Below are 9,539 nucleotides of genomic sequence, written 5' to 3'. Positions count from 1 at the left end.
CTGGAAGAGTGTGTGGAAATTTTGTATTGCTTGGAGAGGGTGGAGAGGGTTGCAGTGATAAAAAAATAATTGAATGAATAGATGGCAATCTAAATTTTTTAAATTATGGCACAGTATTTTCATCCTTGTAATATGCACAAATGAATATGTAAGTCTTTACTTTTTAGGATTTCAGTTACTGACTTGTCTGTTTGTTTTCAGCAGTAAATCTCAATTATTGGTCCTTTGAGACTTGCTACATGGCATGAATTTCTGGTATTCAATACCAGATAGGCAGATATAACCTTGGTTTAAATGAAGCAGTGAAAAAATGGTAGCACGTTCATGAAGTCACAGGCCACAAAGGCATCACAGAAAGCTTTTGCACCAGTGGATCATAACGAGAAGCTCCTCAGATTTCCTCTCAGTCCAGTCGGGATGGAATTGGTGTAGAATTCTGAGTCCCCTGTGTGCATCTGAAACAAGATCTCTCAAAGCAGTTGAGGATGTCAGATTACTGTAACTGGTAAAAATACAATGAGTGAGCAAAGTTGCTGTTGCTTTTGCCAGGCATTTTTAGGATAAGGGAGAAGATTCTAGAGGCTGTGGGAAACATGCTGTTTTCCCTATTAATTTTCCTAGTTTTTCATGATTAAGTAAAAGTTTAACTGTTTATTCGTTCATAAAAAGACAATTAGGAATACATGAACCTTCATGTTGTATATGAGTCTTGATTGTAAAAGAAGAAATAAAAAGGAGGGGTGAATGCTTTGTTCTGGTTGACATGTTCATCATGGATAATAATAGTGTTTGCAAAGTCAAGTAATTATATCTACAGTATTTGCCTGAGTTTTAAAAACATTTTATGTTTTCTTTTTATATTGCGCTAGGGAGATAAAACTGATACATTGTATGCTTGAAGAAGTGTAATAGAAGCTATTTAACATCTCAATTCTGTGTGTATCTTTTTTTACTTACAGAAGGACATTTTTAAGACAAATTTTGTTACAAGAACTGCCAGTTTTACGCTCCTTTTCAAGACATTTGTGTTGGTTGGCAGAGCTACTACCACTTCACGTATGAGGTGAGGTAGAAAGCAAAAATAAGTTCCATCATACCAACATCATCAGTTGGTATACATGAGTGTGGTCTACTCAGCTGATTTGGCTTCAGAATGCATTGCAGAGACATAAGGAATCATTTGCAATACCAACCATTGTGTGAGCTGAATGCCAGTGTGTAGGAGAGCTGTGGCAGGGTGCAAACCTCCCTCTCTCCCCCTCCCTCCTTCAGTATGGAAGGAGTAGGCACATCTCCTCCTCTCTCTGCTACTTGAGGCTAACAACTTCTTTTGTTTGGTCCCGGAGCGCCCTGGTCAGGGCCATCAGGAGAAGGGAGTGCAGAGGCACCAGGGAGCCGCTGGGTGCCTGCGGCCAGTGTGGGAGATGTTTGGAGGCTTCAGGGGCACTCCACAGCCAGTGTGGGGGTGCAGAGAAGCTTCTAGAATGCCTACAGTCAGGTCTGATCAGCCAGTATAAAAAACGGGACTCTCGTCGAGACTGGGCCCATTGTCGCAGGTCTCTCGGAGCACGAGCAAGATGCTGCCACTGAGAGCCCCTCCCCGGGAGGGAGACTCTGCTTGCCTTGCCGCCACGGGTGTGAGTAAAACTTCTTGCAGGATTGTGAGTACATTTATACTTTCCATGCACATTTGCATGTGTAACTTTTCGTGCTCAGTATGAGCACATGTAAAATTAATCCTCGCATAATCGCGCGTGTATTTTCCTCCTGTGCTTCCACATAAGCACGTGTAACTTTCAGTGGACATTTGCGCGTGTAACTTTCCGTGCTCAATACGACCACGTGTATAAAATTATTTCCTCGCACAATCACGAGTGTACTTTCCTCCCGTGCTTCCACATTTGCACGTGTATTAACCCTCGCAGAATTGCGAGTGTATTATAAATTTACCCTCACACAATCGTGAGTGTACATTTCCCGTACTCACTATGAGTACGTGTATCTCTTTAAAATCATCCCGCACTGTGTTCAGGCAAGTGTGTACTCCTCTGGGACTCAGGGATGGTTCCGGCATTGTTTTGGTGAAGCCATGTGCATGCACTCTGTGGACCACCTGTTGTATTAGTTGCTGCCCCTTAATAATTTTCCTCAACTGATATCTGAACCTGTATTTAAGTCACTTTTGGAGTGCTAAAACCCTGTTTCTCACCAGTTTAATAAAAGTTGTTTTGGACCCTGTTGTCCCTTAAACTGGTCTCGGGGTGCCTCCATGACAAGAGCCAAGTATTTCATAGAAAAAATTGGAAACTTTCTTGGGTTTTTGTTAATTATGTTAACAATATGACACACGGGTCATGGGGAAGCATTGTAGTACTGGGTAAGGGATTTTTGTGAACTCACCATAACAGCAGCCTTCACTCAGATGAAAGTTGATGAAAACATTGCTCAGAGTCACCGGATTTCACAAAACAAATTATTTTCTTTGCTTATGTCCTAACGTCTGTACCTGAGAATGTGAGCTTTTAATTAAGAAGAGGAAATGAAACATGAAATTATGAAATTATTAGATAGAAAAGCTTGAGTACATACATTGAGAAGACTGTAATCCAGAATGTTTTTGGAGTGCCAGTGGATGACAACTTCATATTAACAAGAATAACTGCTTTTTAATCCTGAACAGAGAAAACAAGCACAGATCTTCAATAAAAGGTTAAAAGAAAGAGTCGTAGCTCTGATAAACCATTATGGCCAGAGAAGGTAGTCCCCAGTTTTGGATAGTGAATAAGCTACCTGCCAAGTAGCCTGTCAGGGACCCCCTGTTTCTTTACTCAGGAGCTGCATTTAAGTCCTTGCCCTTGTTCTTCGCCCATGGAATGTTGCTGTTGTGACCCTTTGCTCTAGGAGTGGAGTCCTGATCCAGTCTGTGTTGCCCTGTTTGAGGAAGGTCAGCAGCAGCAGTGGTTCCTTCTGAACAACACTGTCTCCACTACCCTCACATGGTGATGAAGGCAACAACAACGTGGACAGAGCAGTGCACTCTTGCTGGGGAAGGGCACCTCCCTGCAATATGTGAGCAAGAAGAGCAGAGCAGGATCAGTGATGGTCACCACAGTCAGCCAAGAGTCCTGTGATCACTGGGCATGTCTGCAATAGACAGTCAAGTCTGAGGTTGGAACAAGAAGTTAAGTCAGCAGGTTGGGATCAGGTCAAGCATGGCCATATCTACAGCATAGTTTGGGCAAGGGCCATGGCTGTGGGTCTGAGCACAAGCGCAGCTTCAGAGCAATGGGGCAGAGGCCTCCTGCAAGGCCTCCATGAGCTCCTTCTGCCACCTAAGCTTATTCTTCCAGTGGTTTGTTTCAAAGTTAGGTGGCTGTGTCACATCAACACTGGCACTGAACACAGGCAACCTGATCTCCAGGAGGGAGAGGCACTCTAGAGCCCCTGGGCAAATTCAGGTGCCAACATTGGCCTTTCCCAACAGTACAATTAGTGAAACAATGGAGGATATTCCTCTAAGAGGCAATGGAGTCAAAGTAGCATCAAAGCACAGGAAGGGCACTTAATCACCAGTAAGTGGTCAGTAGGTCCCACCTGCCCTTGTTCTATGAAATCTCCAAGAAAAGCCAAGCAAAGAATGCAGGAAAAATCCGTAAATTAAAACTGCTACGATTTTATCAAACAATCTTGAAAAAACTGAACTCTGTAATAAAAATTAAATATGTAAAGTCAGAAGTTCAGCTCTCTGATACATTTGTTATACCTACAGTTATACCTACAGGTTGGTTCAAAATTATCATAAATCCCATGTGACTACTAAGAGGTGTAAGAAACATTCAAAAAGCGACTGAAATAGTGCTATCAAATCAGATGACAAATTCAAACTGAGGCTCATCTCTGTGTTGAAATGTTTAGGTTTGAAGTGCATTTCTATCTACCTAAGACAAGATAGACAAAGTTCATCTTTGCTGTTAGGAATGTAAAAATACTGCAATGTTTTTACAGTAACTTTTCAAATGGTTGCTAAACTTTACCAATCCTCACACTGCAAATCTTCAAATTTATAAACCTATTAATTTTGAGTTGTTTCCTTGTGTTTGTTTTAATGTTGGTTAATAACCCTTTTTGCTGTAGTGAAGAGTGTTAATTACTCTCATGAACCTTTCTGTAAGTCACATAAGAGAGATTGTGGAATAGTTTAATTACAGATCATTGTTGCAGGTAGAAATGGTATTCACTTCAGAAGTGCTAAGTGACCCATAAGTTTAATTCAGTGCAGTATTGGGACACTAAGATCAAATACTGAATTTACTGTGGCAATGAATTTCTTCTTGTTGGAGTTGAGAGATGTAATTTTATACCAGCAAAGGCAAAAAAATATTTTTTGTTTGTTTGTTTTTCCTGGAGGCTTCTTTTTAGTTGATCGAAAAATGTGGTTATAATTATTAAAACCATAATGCATACTATCACTTTCTGACAAATATTCACAGGAAAGACTTTATCCTCAATTGTCCCTTTACAAGTGCAGTTGCACAGTCCTAAATGGTTACTATGTTTGGTACGTTATTTTCATCTCTAATTTTCAAAGGAGCCTCAGTTCTGTGTCCTCTCAGATGTATAATACTTTTTTTTCTGCAGAAATTGTCTGTGCATGTTTTTCCACGAAGTGGCTAACACATATATTCACACAAGACTCTACTACATATTGCCCTACATATTTGAACAAAATCCGTAGGAAAAATAAGTGTTAAATGCATAAAAAATGCCCATAAAATATCTTTTATTGTAATCCTTTTGAACATATGACATTGTAAGAGATTTAAACTTTTAAATCTTGTTTGGAAATTACAGCTACTCAAATGTTTTATACGCATGAGAAAATGTCAACTAGGGACTGATTCAGGTGCTTAAAGATAGTTTTCTGAATCCATTTTTATAATCCATGCTGCCTAGCCTGTTGTCACTCCAGAGGCACCGTTCTGCTATACATCCTCTACCTTCCCACCATTCTGTCTGTCAACTCCAAACAAACATTTCACCTAGTCTCAAATGGTAGTAGTTGTTGATGTTTAGACACGACAAAAAAGATGCAGCTTCCTGAAAAACATTAATTTAGAAAACAGGACTGCATGGCATTCTAAGGAACAATTGGGAAACTTTTATAAAGGTTTTAGTAGCTTCTAAGCTATTTATTATCTGAGATTATGCATACAAAAATACATTACATGATCATCAGTATCACATTCTTAGATTATATATAGAAATTCTAGCTGTTGGAGCTAAAAACTATGAAATATGTTTCCAGGACTAGTGGAAGAAGAACAACAGTGAAAATATATAAATATTTTTATATATTTATATAAATCTAAATATATAAAAAATATATAAAATATATAAAAAACCCACAGATAACTCTAAAAACTGATTACATTTGTTAAAGTAATTGTTATAAGAAATTATGCCTGAGAGAGGGTATTGAAAGTGAACTATCTGAAATTTTATTGTTGCAATGCAAGACAATATTGACTGTCTCATATACAGAGATTGTAACAATGATACCATTCAGAAAGCTGCAATTAGAAGAAATGAATCGAAATATTCTTGCAATACTGAGATTGTAACTGGCCAGAACAGATAGATGAGTCTAATAAAACTATAAAGTTTATGGAACAGAAAAGACGTTGATAGGATGGATATCTCAGAGCTGCAAGCACATGAAAAAGAGGAAACAATCTACGTATTCTTGAGATATTACTGAAATGGATTTAAAAATGTGCCTGATCTCAGTAATAGGGAAGATATTACCTGAGCTTTGCTTTTCAAATCCTTGTTGCAGAGTCTGGAAACTGACAGTCCTTGATTTTGAAGATTCATCTAAATGTGACACATGGTCCTTTGGGAACTGAAGAGCCATCTCCATCCATAGAACTGCCATTTCTGCTTTCTAGGAAGAAATTTTATTCAGCAATATCGTAACCACTATAGCATAATGTTGTCATTGTAGTCAATAGAGGCGTCAAGTGCCTCAGATGAATCGATTTCAGTCCAAGCTCTTAGGGCTTTAAGGACGTGCCTACGAGAAGTAATACCACAGTCTGTTAGAAACACCTCAGATAGCTCTAAATGATGCAATGTTGCTGCACAGTGCAGTAACATACTGCAATTGCAGATTTATGTTCTGTTGGACCTTGGAAGCAACACGAGCACACTAAGGCAACCCCTGGCAGGTACAGACACAGAATGAGGGTGCCTCCAGTTTCAGAATTAGCTGAGACGCAGCCTGTGCCTGGCATTGTACTGTGCTGCACGGTCCAAATACAAATGACAAATTCATACATGCGAGGAGCTCTTCAGGAGGACCATCCCGTTAAGCTCCATTTCAGGGGATGAGCAATATATGATGTATGCCCATTGTGCTCATGTGCTTAAGAGCTGTAGCAGCAATGTGCACAGTCTTGAAACACCAGCAGCCCCTGATCTAAGAACAGTCCTTCCCTATTCTTTTTGTCTACAGGTTCTGAAAAGACTAACTCAACCCTTCTTTCCTTCTTCTGTAACTTCAAAATGGGACCTGGAATGCAGGACACAACAACCTAATGCTAGGTGCGCCTAATATTTTATTGATGTTAAAATAATTGATAAACCTAATAAAAAGGAAGAGCCTGTACAACCCCAAAGAAGATCTGAGCTGTTCAAGCACTGAGTCTTTGCTAATATGAATAGTTTTGATTAAAATTTCCGTAAATAATCATATATTAATTGTAAAAGCAGTATTATCTAAACTACTATGTTAATTAATTATAGAGGAGAACAAAAAAAACCCCACGAAGTCATGTATTTTAATCTAGAGATACAACATGAAAAAAAACTTAAGGAAAGTTACAGATTGAATAGTTGGTACAGTGAAATGAAAATTTTACCCAAGATCTCTGGGTATTGTATTCAACACTGTGTATTTTTCCTGAAAGGCAATAATTTCTTGACAACAATGTAATAATTTAACTGAGTGAATGCTACAGTAAAGTCTCATTATTTGACACTATATAGTATATTCTAGCAGCCAAAGGTGAGATTAAATTATCTAAGCAGACACAAGCGTGAAGAATCTGTCACTAGGAGATGATTCAGACCTCAGAGGTTTAGTATTTAGGTTTTCATCTACAGACCGGCGAGAGACAAGGGACTCTCCCTCGGAGGATGCTGGAACTCCTCCAGCTGAGAAAAGACCTTCCACAACCAGCAGAGGATCCAGTATCCCAAGTCAGAAGTGTATATTAAGCACCATTCATGCTCTAGAGAATTAGGCCTGCCCACGACAGTAAGTGTCTGAAATACCCCCCCCCAACAGATTTTAAGTTCCCACCTTCTGAATGACAGCTTTTGCTAGATGAGTCTCAGTCTCTTCTTTCACATCCAACACAGTACCCTAAGTGTTAGAGTATTTTGCAGAAAGAACATTCCTTTTCCACTTTTGAAAAACATATATTTTGCTCTGTAGCCAGCAATAAAGACATTGACCCAAAGGGATGAACAGCAAGTGGAGAAGTCCTAGTTATATGGTCTGACTAGGGTATTCAAAAAGTACTAGTAAAAATGACTACTATAAAACAGGGCACTGTTTGAAATGAGGAGTGCTTAGAGAACAGGGATCAGAAGCCAGATCTGCATGTGAATGAACCTTTGCCAGTAGTGTCAGAAGACTCTTAAGAGAATTGCAATGAAGATAACAACTACTTAGGCAATAAATATGCAGTCCAGAAGAAAGCATTCAAAGAAAAAAACACTCAAGCCAGAAAATCTCTGCTGCTTACTGCCCATGTAATAAGTTCAAATTCATAAGTTCAGTTACCTAGTTGGAGTAATAAAGTATGCATGAATGGAAGATAAAGCAGTCATGCCAAATTAAATAAACATAAATAGCAAAGAGGAGGCACTTGAAGGCAAAAGCAAACACTATAGAGAATTGAAATTGGAATTAATGCTATGAATGCAATGCCTTCTAATATTACAATTAACTATGAACTATAATTGCAAATAATAAGGGCAAAGTGCTTGAACTTTGTTCGAATTATTCCAGGGATATTTTATAGGTTTAAAATTAAATGTAACAGATGAGAAGCTGTCCTCAACTAAGGTCTTGCCTTCATAAAGAAATTGTATTATCTTTAATATACTGGTATAAGACTGTATATCTCTGTATAATGATATAATGGTAATGATACACAAACATTTCACTGACACGCACATAGTTTGTGGAACAGACCTTAGTATCTCTCATGGCCTCAGACTCTTTCACAGGAGGGAGTGGAATATCAGGGATTTTCCAGTAATATTGCATTTTATAGTTCATTAAATAAGTCTAATCAGCCAAAATTTAGGATTTCAAGGCACGGGTTAGGTAAAACATTTATATCTATATCTATATCTATATATCTTTATATAGATATATATACGTATATGTTTACACATACTGTATATAATGTAGTGACATATATTATATATAAATCTGTATATGCCTGTATGCATGGTATATAATGCATAGTATTAGCCTCTATTGTTATGTATCCATTAAAGCAGCACGTTTTTGGTAGCTGAGAAGGGAAAGGTATGAAATATTAACATTCCTGACATTATTCACAACAAATTCAGATTATGTTACAGAGCACTGTCACTAATATTTGACTGAGAGCAATGGCAACAAGTCTAGTAGCATCTTACAGAAAGCAAAAGAAAATTGCCTCCATTGCATGGACAATTTCCAGTATATCACTGTACAGAAAATGACATCTTGATAACCACATCACTACTGTCCCCAAACACTACTTAGTTCTCCCCAAACTCCTTAACATCATTTTTGAATGAGGGTAACATGAACACTTAATTTTACAGCCCCACATCAAACTCATCCTGATGTTATCCTTCTGTGGCTCACAAATCCTACTCCTGCCATCTCAGCCTTTCTGCCACACAGACACAAAGGAGAGAGAGTTCTTAAGCATTTTAATGTTGATTTCTTAGTCTTGCAGTCTTAGTCTAAATCATACTCTTTTTTTTTTTTTTTTTTTTAATCAGTAGAGCTTTCATAGCTGAGGGTGTAAAAAAAAAAAAATTTCACCCCTTACTGACATTATTATGTCAGAAAACTAACTTATGCAGAGACATCTATGGTTATAGAGGGGAGACTTTGTCAGAGCTAGTTTATGTTTTTCAGAGGAGTAGTGAGACTGTGATGGCAGAAAAGCACTTTCTGCTGCCATGCTCTGCATATACGCCAGGGGCTTTGCTGACCAAACACTTGGCATAACCAAACCGGTAATGAAGACATCAGTGTAGGTTTGTTCACGTCTGTCGTCTGCTCACATTCGATATACTGCTACCACCACCACCATGAGTTTTTACCCTGCTGTGGGTGCTGAGGAGTCTCACACAGCTAAGTTGATGACAGAAACTTACAGGGTGTAAAAACTGATACACAAAAAGTAAGATGTAATCCTGGACTAGCTTGCCATCTTAAATCCCCCCCCCTTTTTTTTTTAATT

The sequence above is a fragment of the Patagioenas fasciata genome, chromosome 1 (assembly GCF_037038585.1).
Source record: "Patagioenas fasciata isolate bPatFas1 chromosome 1, bPatFas1.hap1, whole genome shotgun sequence".
Lineage (NCBI taxonomy): Eukaryota > Metazoa > Chordata > Aves > Columbiformes > Columbidae > Patagioenas > Patagioenas fasciata.
This window is presented reverse-complemented; position numbering follows the sequence as displayed.